General features: G+C 44.2%; 1 protein-coding gene across 14 annotated transcripts in view; it reads right to left on the bottom strand.

Moving 5' to 3' along the window:
- Nucleotides 1-12,117, bottom strand: part of BRSK2 (BR serine/threonine kinase 2) — a 708,663-nt gene that overhangs the window by 23,427 nt on the left and 673,119 nt on the right. The window contains exon 21 of one of the 14 annotated variants that reach the window (XR_009760589.1): nucleotides 11,067-11,179. The exons of the other annotated variants lie outside the window; for them this stretch is intronic. The gene's annotated coding sequence lies outside the window, so the exon portion shown is untranslated. The remainder of the gene's footprint in view (nucleotides 1-11,066; nucleotides 11,180-12,117) is intronic. 14 annotated transcript variants of the gene reach the window in all.

Raw genomic sequence — 12,117 nt, 5'->3', positions numbered from 1 at the left:
CTCAGAAGGACTCTTCCATGGAAAACAGCAGGTCTGACTACCAATCTATAAGCCCCCGGGCTGCTTGTGTGGAGAAGGACTCCGTTACGGCATCTACCTCCACAAGACATCCCTCCAAGTCTGAACCGACTAGGACGAGCTCCTCCCAGCCTACCAAGAATCCCCCATTCTTACATCACAGCTATGCCAGGCAGGCGGAAACTCTTTCCATTCTCCCGCCAAGGCTAAAACCCATCCCCTCCACATCCTCTCCAGTAACTCTCCAGGGTGCTTCTCCCTGGAATTTAGTACTGCAACCTCGAAAACTCGTCGTCATATGCCAACAGAGGGATTCTGGCAATCGGTCCTCCTACCTGAGTATTCCCTTCTTGGACTCCTGTTTCAGCCGGGCCCTTTCCGCCAAACAACGTAGGAGTTATATTAATCATCTGGTTAAACTGACCTCTTATTCACGCACTTGGAGATTAATCGCTACTTTCCATTCAGCGACTATTGCCAATCGGATTTACAATGCGAGGGAGAAGTTACAAAAGTTCGGCATTTCGCTGCACCGCTATTGTTTAAACATATCTCCCCCCAAGTCGTTAATAGTCACTCTGGCTGACACTCCGAGAGCAATCAGAACCACGCCCCCCAGTCCAAAGCCATCCTGCCCCCGTTACGATCGATTTCTTTCCGGCATGTGGCAGGACAGGAGGGCCTATAATCAGTCAATCGCAAATGATCGAGTATTGACAGGGCCCTCGTCTGCATCTGGCCCTTCCTCCTCACCTCCTCTACAGGTGAGTCCCGCGGACAGGACCTTAGATGTCAACCGCTCTACTAGTACTCTCGAGAGCTCCCTCAATGGTGATGAGATTGTGGTGTCCCGCTCCTTTGCCACATTACCCCCCCAGGACCAATTAGATATCTTGCTGAGACTTGAACGCCTTAAGGACCACTTATTAAGCATTTTCAGAGAGGGAAAACCAATGGTGGATCCGTGTACATCTGAGACTGACTCTAACTCTAATTCCTTCCCTGAGGTTGGAGTGGCAGATCGGGCTCCGAACCTCCAGCCACCTCTCCAAACCCTCCCTGGTCTCTTGAACACTTTATGGACTTCAGGGGTGCCTTTTGCCATGCCCGCCTTACCTTTTCCCGATAATTTGGGCAATTTGAATTCCCTTCCCCCACATGGTCCCCATGCTATTCCTGCCTCACTCCCCGCCCCCCCCACCCCTGAGGTGATCCACTGACAACCTATAGCTTGCTCTCCCGACCTACCTCCTCTCCGCCCTCCTCCCCAGCTCCCCCTGCCCAACCTTGAAAGTTTTAATGCTCCGCTTAACCTTCTATCATGGAATATTGCTGGCTGGGCCTCCAAGCACAACTTGCCAGATGTGATATCCTTCCTGGCTAATTTTGATGTGATTTTTTTACAGGAAACCTGGGCAATCGATACAATTATCCTTGATGGCTTCTCTTCTATTGATCTCCCAGAAGCCTCCCCCAGGGGCAAAGGCAGACCTAGGGCTGGCCTTGCTATCCTTTTCGCAATTTTCCTGGCCGTTTCACTATCCAAGCTTCCCTCTTGCGGCAATATGGCTATGGCCGCCTTGCTAGAATCCAGTGCCCTATCCCTCCTTTTGATTAATGTTTATATCCCCCCCTTCTCGGCCAGGGGGGATGTCTCTTCGGCCTGGGAGACCTTGGAGAGCTATATTCTTGATATTGAGTCCCGCCATCCCCACATACCTCTTATCATTATGGGCAATTTCAACGCTAGGATAGGTCCCAACAACTCCAGCCTTTTTTCTTCCAATCTCTGGGAAGCCATAGATCTTACTAACATAATGTTCCCCCATGATTGGTCATCTAAAGACCAAAAGGTGAATTATGGTGGCACTCGTCTGCTGCTCTTGGTGGGCTGTTTTAACTTGACGATTTTGAATGGATACCACAGGTTTGACAGCCGTGCTGAATTCACCTTCATCTCGGGGCGGGGCAGTAGTGTGGTCGATTATGTTTTGGTTTCTTCCTTTTTACTCAACTTTATTGCCTATTTTGCAGTGGGTAACAGATTGGACAGCGACCATCTCCCATTAATGTTGTCACTCTCACCTCCAGAGTCTGTCCATCTAAAATCCAACATCATCTATACCCATAATTCCTTCTCCCCTAGATATAGGAGGATTAAATGGTCTTCGGACATTTCAGCTAGGATAGCTGCCTTCTTAGAATCCCCTTCGGCCCTTGCTCATAAAGAACGTATTATGAATGCGACTGATTCCCAATCCAAATTAGTTGCCTATTCCAACTTGGCCCTTGCCCTGGACCCCTTCCTAAAATTTAACTCTCGCCATTCAAAGCGTCACGGCTCCTTCCGCCCCACCCGCTGGTTTGATAATGAGTGCGTCGCTTCCAAGAAAAATTTGAGGAGGATCTATCTCACCTACAGAAGCAATAATTCCAACTATCTGCCGACGGAATATTACGCTGCCAAGCGCTTTTACAAATCCCTTTTGGTCTCTAAAAAGAGACAAGCTACTCTCGCCGGGTGGAAGGTGCTAATTAACGCCTCTAAACTCAATGATTCTAAGCTCTTCTGGGCTCTGGTCACGGACGCCCTGTCCTCTTCAAATCCGGTTGCTTGCCATATTCCTTCCCACGTTTGGGAAAAACACTTTTCTGATTTGTTTAAGGAGCCCACATCCTTTTCTTTCAATAGGTTAGACAGCTTTGACTTCCCGGACCTTCCTCTTTGGCCCCCTGTCTCGCAGAATGAGCTTATTTTTCTTATTAAAGGCCTGAAGGCTGGTAAAGCCCCCGGCCCTGATGCCATCCCTCCTGACCTTTTGAAGTCACAATCAGCATGGTGGGCCCCCCTCCTCTCCAACCTTTTTACGTGGATAAACAATTCTGGTTTTATCCCCGCTTCCTGGCTCGATGCTATTGTGATTCCCATCTATAAAAAGGGACCTCAGGATAACCCTCAGAATTTTAGACCTATTAGTCTTCTCTCTACCGTTGGGAAACTATATGCTAGGTACCTTAACGGTAGACTTACCACCTGGATTGAGGAGGAGAATATCTTAGGCCCCGAACAGGCTGGTTTTAGAAAGTCCAGATCCACTCTCGACCATTGTGCCCTGTTAAACCACCTTGCGGAAAAGTATACCGGCCCCCTAGGGAATGGTCTTTATGTGGCCTTTATCGATCTTAAATCGGCCTTCGACTCAATTCCTAGAGACAGGCTCTGGGCAAAGCTTCTGCAAACCACCATTGACAAAACACTCCTTTTCCTTATTTTTCAACTTTATCAACCTTTCACTCTACGGGTTGGGTGTGGAACAGATGGCTCCCTTACCAACCCTATTCCAGTTACCAGAGGGGTGAGGCAGGGCTGCATATTGGCCCCTACCCTCTTTAATCTTTATCTAAATGACCTTAGTTCATTCTGTCACTCTGCCATTTTTCATCCTCCCAAAATAGCAGACCATGCCTGTCCTCTGCTACTTTACGCCGACAACACGGCTCTTCTGTCCCTATCTAGAATAGGCCTTAGACGGCTCTTTCACGCTTACATGGCCTATTGTGATGAAAATTTCTTGACCATTAATTTTTCAAAAACTAAAATTTTGGTTTTTTCTTCTCGGCCTTCTATTTCAGATTGGCGAATTAATGGTCAGAGGATTTCCCAAGTCAGGGAGTATAAGTATTTGGGGATAATGTTCCACTCTTCACTCTCCTGGAGTGAAGAGGACCTACGCTCCTCTGTACCCATGGCCAAGTTCTTGGCTAAAGCGCTACTCCGCTATTTCTTTTCTAAAGGCGGGCAATTCATACCTGCTGCCACCAGAGTCTTCTCCGCTAAAATTGCCCCCCAGCTCCTCTAAGGTAGCCCAATTTGGATCGCGAATTTCTGCCCCAAAATTGAGGCTGTTCTTTCCAATTTCCTCCGCTCCATTTTTGGAGTGCCCCATTGTGTCCCTAATGCAGTCTTAAGACTCGAGGCCGGGCTCTCCTCTTTAGAATGCCTTTCTTGGTCACGAACATTGTGTTTCTGGTCCAAGATAGCATTCGCCGATCCTGCGCTGGGATATCTCAATCCCATGCAGATTGACCGCTTCAGCAGTTCCTGGGCCAAAGTGGTTCAGCACAAACTTTCTTCTCTTGGCCTCTCTATGGAGTTTTTAGCCACACTCGATTTTGGCACTGCCAAAATGACCATTAACAGGCGCCTAAAGGACATAGATCTTCAGTGTGACATAGCCAATGCCGCTAAAACCTGTTCCCCCCTCCACTCTGGATTGAGGTTCTTTTCCCCCCTTCCTGCCCTGTATCTTGAATTTTTAGATCTGCCGTGCTATAGATTAGTTTTTACCAGGGCTAGATTTAACTGTTTAGCATCAGCCCTTCTTGAAGGTCGCTTTCGGGGCATCCCACATGCTAATCGCCTTTGCCCCTGCTGACTTAATGAAATTGAATCTCTGTTTCATGTTCTTTTTATTTGTCCTCTTTACTCCACTGAACGCATCAAGTTCCTAAATCCCTTGATCGTGAATTCGCTTGGAGGTACAACCTTGGACAAACTGAAATTCCTTTTATCCGGCACAGATAAATCAATATTGCTTGGGGTTGCCAAATTTCTCCATGCGGCCCAATTTTTACACAGTAAATACATTTCTAGTATTTCATGTTGATTTTCTTGTGCTAGATGTACCTACTTGTTTATCCTTTTTTATCTTGCCTGTTTTAATTTTCTTATTTGTATAACGGGTCTATGACCGTACAATAAACTGTACTGTACTGTAATTGGTTCCGTTGTCGTATAGCTCAAACCGCTAGGAAGTTTTTCCTGATGTTCAGTTGAAATCTGGCTTCCTGCAACTTGAGCCCATTATTCCGTGTCCTACACTCTGGGACAAATGAGAAGAGATCCCGGCCCTCCTCTGTGTGACAACTTTTCAAGGAAGAGTGCTATCGTATCTCCCCCCAGTCTTCTCTTCTCCAGGCTAAACATGCCCAGTTCTTTCAGTCTCTTCTTACCGGGTTTTAATTATCCTTGTTGCCTTCCTCTGAACCTGTTCCAGTTTGTCTGCATCCTTCTTAAAGTGCAGTGTCCAGAACTGGACACAGTACTGAAGATAGGCCTCACCAGTGCTGAATGGAGGGGAACTAGTACTTCACGTGATTTGGAAACTATACTTATGTTAATGCAGCCTAAAACAGCATTTGCCTTTTTTGCAGCACCATCACACTGTTGACTCATATTCAGCTTGTGATCAACAACAATTCCAAGATCCTTCTCGCATATAGTATTGCAGAACCAAGTATCCCTCATCTTATAACTGTGCATTCGGTTTCTTTTTCCTAGGTGGATAACTTTGCACTTATCCATGTTAAATTTCATTTTGTTGTTTTCAGCCCAATGCTCCAGCCTATCAAGATCACTTTGAATTTTGTTTCTGTCCTCCAGCGTATTAGCTATCCCATTCTGTATCATCTGCAAATTTGATAAGTATTCCCTGCACCTCCTCATCCAAGTCATTAATAAAAACATTGAAGAGCACTGAGCCCAGGACCGATCTCTGCAGTACCCCACTCGTTATCTCCCCCCAATCTGAGAAGGAACCATTGATAATCACTCTCTGAGTACAATTCTGTAGCCAACTGTGGATCCACCTGATAGCTGTTCCTTCCAGCCTACATTTAGCTAGCTTGCTAATCAGAATATCATGGGGCTCTTTGTCAAAGGCTTTGCTGAAGTCGAGATATATTATATCCAGAGAATTCCCACAGTCTACCAGGAAGGCTACCCGATTAAAATTAAAATAGATTAGTCTGGCTGGATTTGGTCTTGATAAATCCATGTTGCCTTCTAGTAATCACTGTTTTCAAGGTTCTTACAGACTGATAGCTTTATAATCTGCTCTAGAATGTTCCCATGGATCAATGTCAGGCTGACTGGTCTGCAGTTCCCTGGTTCCTCCTTTTTGTAGATAGGGACAACAATAGCCCTCCTCCATTCATCCGGCACTTCAACCAGCCTCCACGATTTCGCAAAGGTAATACACAGTGGTTCTGAGAGTTCTTCAGCCAGTTCCTTCAATACTCTAGGAACCAGTTCATTGGGTCCTGTAGATTTGAACTTCTTCAATGTGATTAGATATTCCTTGATCATTTGTCTATCAGTCTCAAGCTGCCATCCTGCCCCTTCAACTTCATGTTTGCCAGGAGGGTTATACACCCTCTTTTGGGAGAAGACTGAGCCAAAGTAGGAACTGAGCACTTCTGCCTTTTCATTGTCAGCTGTTATCATTTTGCCATCCTCACTGAGTAGCTGTACCACCATTTCCTTCTCTGTCTTTTACTATGGATGTACCTGAAGAAAGCTTTTTTTTTTTGCTTTTATTTATTTATTTATTTCATTTGGATCCTGCCCTTCCTCCTAGTAATAGCCCTCTCATCTCTAACCTTGCTAACCTCAGTTCATTCTGAGCTTCAGCTTTCCTGACGCCATCCCTGCAATTCCGTGCTATCTGTCTGTACTCTTCCTTTGTGGCTTTCCTTCCACTTCCAGTAGGTGTCCTTTTTTGTTTTCAGGTCATCTCTAAGCTTTTTGTGAAGCCAAAATGGCTTCTTCTGCTGTCTTCAATGTTTTCCTTGTTGAAAGTGTTTGCTATTGTGCCTTTAGAATTTTCTGTTTTAGAAACTCCCACCCACCTTGGACTCCTTTTCTCATTAGGGTCACTTGTCATGGAATCTTTCGTACCATTGTTCTGAGTTTATTAAAGTTGGCTTTCCTGAAGTCTAGGGTATGTGTATGGCTACTCTCAGCTTTTGCTTCCTTTAAAATCAAGTCCTCAAGTGTAACATGGTCACTTTCCCCTAGAGTTCCTGTAACTGCTGCTTCATTCACTAAATCATGTCTATTGGTTAGAATTAAGTCAAGGATAGCTGATCCTCCAGTTCCTTCCTCCACTTTCTATAGGAGAAAGTTATCTCCAAAACAAGTCAGGAATTTCTTAGAGAGGCTGTGTTTGGCAAAATTTGTCTCCCAACAGGTATTGGGTAATTGAAGTTCCCCATAGTACTACATCATTCCTCCTCAAAAAATTGGCAATTTGTTTTTCAAAAGTTTCATCCTTGTCTTCTCTTTGATTGGGTAGTCGGTAGTAGATTCCAACCACCATATTCCTTTTATTCCTTGCCCCATTAATTTTAATCCAGATATACTCAATGGAACTACCAAGCTCATTCTCCTGTATTTCTGTGCAAGGATATATATTCAATATTAAGCAGAAAACCCTTGCGGTTTAAGAACGTACCTATAGCCCACAGATATTTCTATCCAATTTTAAAAAACAGGGAAATTGGGCAGCTATAGTGAATGTACCAGGGGAGCAGGAGACCTGACCTCCTCTCTGAGATATTGTACTGCCCTACACATTTGTCAAAATGCAAACACAATTTGGGTTGGTCTTTCACAGTCCAATCCATTTCCTGTGTAGCTTGGAAGAATTTGGTAACATGTGCCTCTGAGCATATGGTGAGTGGTGCCAACACCTGCAATCAGCCCAAATAACAAAAACAAGACATGTGCTGTGCTGATCTTGTTTTAGCAGGGAGGAAGCAACAATATTAAAACAGTTGATATCGTTCAGATAGTCACTTTAAATATATTTGCTTTACTTTGCAATTTTAGTGAAGTTTCCTATAGTAAATCATTCTCTTTTGTTTCTATTTCTGTGAAGATGTGAAGTACAGCAACAGGAAAAAGGAAGACTGGAGGGGAGGAAGAAGGGAGGAGGAAGGGGGAGGAGAGTGGAAGAAGGGGAAAGGCAGGTCTGATCATTTGCATGCTTATTGAGTTCAGTGGGATTTACTCCTATATAATCATGGCTACGATATGTAAAACGGACCATGGGGTGGAGGAGGGGAGGGGAGAGTAGAGGGGAGGAGGAAGGGGGGAGGAAGGAGGGGGAAGGAGGGAATTGGAAGGGGAGGAGTGAAGGAAGGGGAGGGAAAGGCAAAAGGTGATGGGAGGGAGGAGGGCAGGTTTGATCATTTGCATGCTTACTGAGTTCAATGGGATTTACTCCTGTGCTTAGGATAGGTAAAGCTGACCAAGGGGGAGGGGAAGGAGGAGGAGGGAGAAGAAGGGGATTGGAAGGGGATGGGGGAGGGGAAGGGAGGGGAGGGATGAAGGAAGGGGGAGGGGAGGGGAGGGGCAAGGGGGAAGGGAGGGCAGGTTTGATCATTTGAATGCTTTTTGACTTCAGTGGGATTTACTCCTGTGCAATCATGCTTAGGATAGGTGAAACTGACCTGAGGGAGGGGCAGGGAGGGGAGGAGGAGGGAGGAAGGGGGAGGGGAGGAAATTGGATGGGCAGAGGGGAAGCCCCTTTCCTTTCAAAAAGGAAAACATTGTGAACAGTATCATTCTTTTTCAGGCTTTCCCCCACCTTTTTATTCTATAGCCAGGCACATGTAGCCTCCCACCCAAATTTAAACCAAAGCTGTCCCTGGCCACAACCACACCAGACCTTCATTTCACTTTAGATAGTCATGGCTTCACCCAAAGAATCCTGGGAAGTGTAGTTAGTGAAGGGCGCTGAGAGTTGCTAGGAGACACCTTGTTCCCCTCACACAGCTTCAGTCTTGGCGGCTGACTGTTGAACTACTCTGGCCACTGGAGCTCTGTCAGGGGAATAAGAGTCTCTTCTCAGCACCCTTCACAAACTACACTTCCTAGGATTCTTTGGGGGAAGCCATGACTATCTGAAGTGAAATAAAGGTCTAGTGTGGGTATGGCCCCAATTAGGCAAGCCCAGCAGCTGTGAGTCTGGCTTTTAGAACACTGACAGTTGGTTCTTACTGAGCATGCCCAACATTAGCATTGAGTTCAATGCTAAATTTCTTAAATTAATTAAAAATCAGCCAGGCATTTGTTTTAACTTTTAAACTGCAGAAGATGAAGGTCAGAGTATGGGGCAAGGTCAGTAATAGGGTTACAGGTACTCTGTGAACATGGATGATGTTTAATTAATTTCAACAAATTATGAAAACTTTAACAGAAAAGAGTCCCCAAGTGGTCAGTTTTTTTCTCTCTCTTTTTACACTTTGAATTCTCAATTCTCTCTGACTGTTTTGTGTATCACCATGAAAATTTAGAGGGTTGTTAAGCAAGAGTTTCTGAGTTCAGGACTGTAAGTTTTGTAAGGTTTTGTTTTGAAATGAGCTTGTTGAAAGCATCAGAATGGCATGGGGGTTATTTTCAATTTAACATTGCAGAATGAGAAAAATCCATGCTGACTATAGTATACAGCCACTCTTGTGGCTGTATAATTTTTTAACATATAGTGTGACCCTTTCTATTCCTTCTGTTCTTTTTGAACAAGTTAGATCCTTCAATTACTGTATTCTAGTCATGGGAGTCATCCCAGCTAGTTTCAGTTATACCTATCAAGTTGTACTTACTCTCCTGTATTAAGAGTTCAAGTTAATCCTGGGTATTACAGACATCGAAGACCATGTGATTTACGGTCTGGCTTCCTTCCTTCCTACATTTTTATGAAGCCCATTACTGGGCCCCATTCAAGCCGTTCTCTCAGTTTCTCTTACTGTGCATAAGTCGTTACCGCCAAATGTACATTTCCATCCCCCTTAGGATTCAGTTTAAAGCTCTCCTGATGAAGTTCTCCATGTTATGGTCAAAAGAATGTAGTCATTCTTTTGGAACATAACCCGGGTAATTTGCTATCCCAACATTAAGATCAAAGAGTTAAACATGGTGTAGTTTGATTCTTGGGAAATGCTGTTCTGGAGAATTCTTCAAAGTACAGAATGATCCAGCCCAGATGAATGCTTTCAGCATACATTTCCCTCCCTCCCTGCGTTCCCCAAATGTACCAATTTGGGGTAAGGGTGTTAGTGGTGGGATCCAGTGCTACAAAATCTCCTGAACGTATTCCTGGGCTCGCATATATTATTTCTAATGTTCTTAATTTTTTCTACCCACTCTATTTGCCATCTTTCCTATTAAAACAACGTCAGAGCAACAAGCATTGCTTTCACTACTAATGTAGTTGCACTGGAATGAATGCTATTCCACTAGAGTAAACAGATGTTCATCGCCTCAATAGAAAAATATATGGATTCCCTTGAATGGCAGAAATATCTTAATTCCAGAAAGCAGCAAAAGCACAACAATTGCTCCAGACAGCCAGGAATAATTAATATTATAAATTAGTAATGAATACTAATAAAAACAAATAGATCTCTGTGGCTGTAATTCTATACTCGTTTACCTGAGGATATCTGAATTTTACTCAGCTTACTTCTGAGTACAGGCATGTATAGGATTGTTCCATAAATCTGTAACTCATAAGTAACTCATAGTTACTGGCTTTGGTAGCAAGCACTCAAGCTGAGAAAGTGTTTTGGGCTGGTGATTATTGTGCAATCTTATGCATGCCTACTCAGAGGTAAGCTACATTGAATTCAGTTGGGATTACCCACAAGCAAGTGTGTATAGAACTGCAGCCCTCAGATACATTTCTGTACTTCCCACTTTATGAATTATAAGCATTACTAGCAAAGATCGCCAAATATACATCTCTGAAAAGGGTGAGGTTGTGTAAATGTTAGGGTAGAGGAGCAAAGCAAAAGGAAAGGTATGCACCAAACAATCAAGGAGGAAGGGATCTCAGAAAAGAGAGATGGGATTAGTATGACTATATATGAGTGAACAGGATAAGAGTGTGAGGAAGGGTCTAGCAGGGTGTTTAGAATCAGACTGAGAAAGGGCAGGCATCTATGCCTATATAAGATTCCCACAAGTTCAGAATGTAATAGGAAATAATGAAAACCAGTTATTTAAAAAGCTAAAGGAGAATCTGTAGAGTGCTAATGTAGTATTTTGCATCCATGGAAGAGACACATTTACGAAAGACAAGGCTATCAGTGGCTACCAGTCATGATGGCTACATATACTACTTCCAGGATCAAAGGCAGTATGCCTCCGAATACCACTTGCTGGGGAACAAGTGCAGGAGAGGGCTACCGAATGCACATCTTACTTCTGAGCTTCCCAGGGGCATCTGGTTGGTCACTGTGGGAAACAGAATGCTGGAACAGCTAGGCCTTTGGTCTGATCTGGCAGGGTTCTTCTTACGTAGCTTTTGAATTCATTCTAATGCATGGATACATATATGCAAAATTGGGGATTCATGCAGTTTGTTGTTGGAGAGTCCCATCAACTGGAGCTCTCCAGTAACCCAGTCATAGGTCAGGCCTGGTCTACATATGCAACAGAATGAGGGGGTAGAATATATGGCATCACTTTGGACTGCAGATTTGAGATACCATGTCTGAGTGCTCCTCTGTGTGAGTGTTTTTTAAAAGTATTTAAAAACAATGTAGTCCCCTACCAGTGGCCAGTAGTAAGTCCATTCTGCAATCTCAGCACTCTAACACCTCCTCCTCACTTTCTCAACTGATGGTAGTTTTATTTCATGAGCACAGATACAGGAAACTGCTGTCCTATTCAGGGATTGTTGCATTTTGAAAATAAACAAACATTTCTACTAATGCTTCTGTGTAAAAAGTTCAGCAAGCTGTGAAGACCTACAAATGAATAAAGCACTGCCAATTATGCAGGCCTCCCCTTCATCCTACAGAACAGCCTATCAAACAATAAGCATTTAAGTTTGCATAAATAAAGATGACATAAAGGAACCGTGTGGGACCTGTTTTAAATATGCCAGTGTCTGACTTACAGATGCGTAACTAATCCTGAAAGTAAGGTTAGCAGCCAGTAACCCAGAGATCCCAACTTTTCCTTAATATTAACGATGCAGCAGGAGCAGTTGATCTGCTCAGCCTGCTACCCACTTCTCATTCTTTCGTCTTCCTCACCCACCATCTATAACAAGCTCCAAAGCAGGTGGAAAAGAATGTAACCAAGAGGAACAGGCAGGCGGTGTAGTGAGCGTACAATCCGCCCACTGCATTGTTAACATTACAAGCAGTCTCTGGATTGCAATCTGATAATCTGATTGCTGGAGGCTGGAACTTGCAACTATGGCTGAAAGGTTTAGAAACCATCGCAGACATAAAACAAGGTAGAAG

The sequence above is a fragment of the Rhineura floridana genome, chromosome 2 (genome assembly GCF_030035675.1).
Source record: "Rhineura floridana isolate rRhiFlo1 chromosome 2, rRhiFlo1.hap2, whole genome shotgun sequence".
NCBI lineage: Eukaryota > Metazoa > Chordata > Lepidosauria > Squamata > Rhineuridae > Rhineura > Rhineura floridana.
This window is presented reverse-complemented; position numbering and strand designations above follow the sequence as displayed.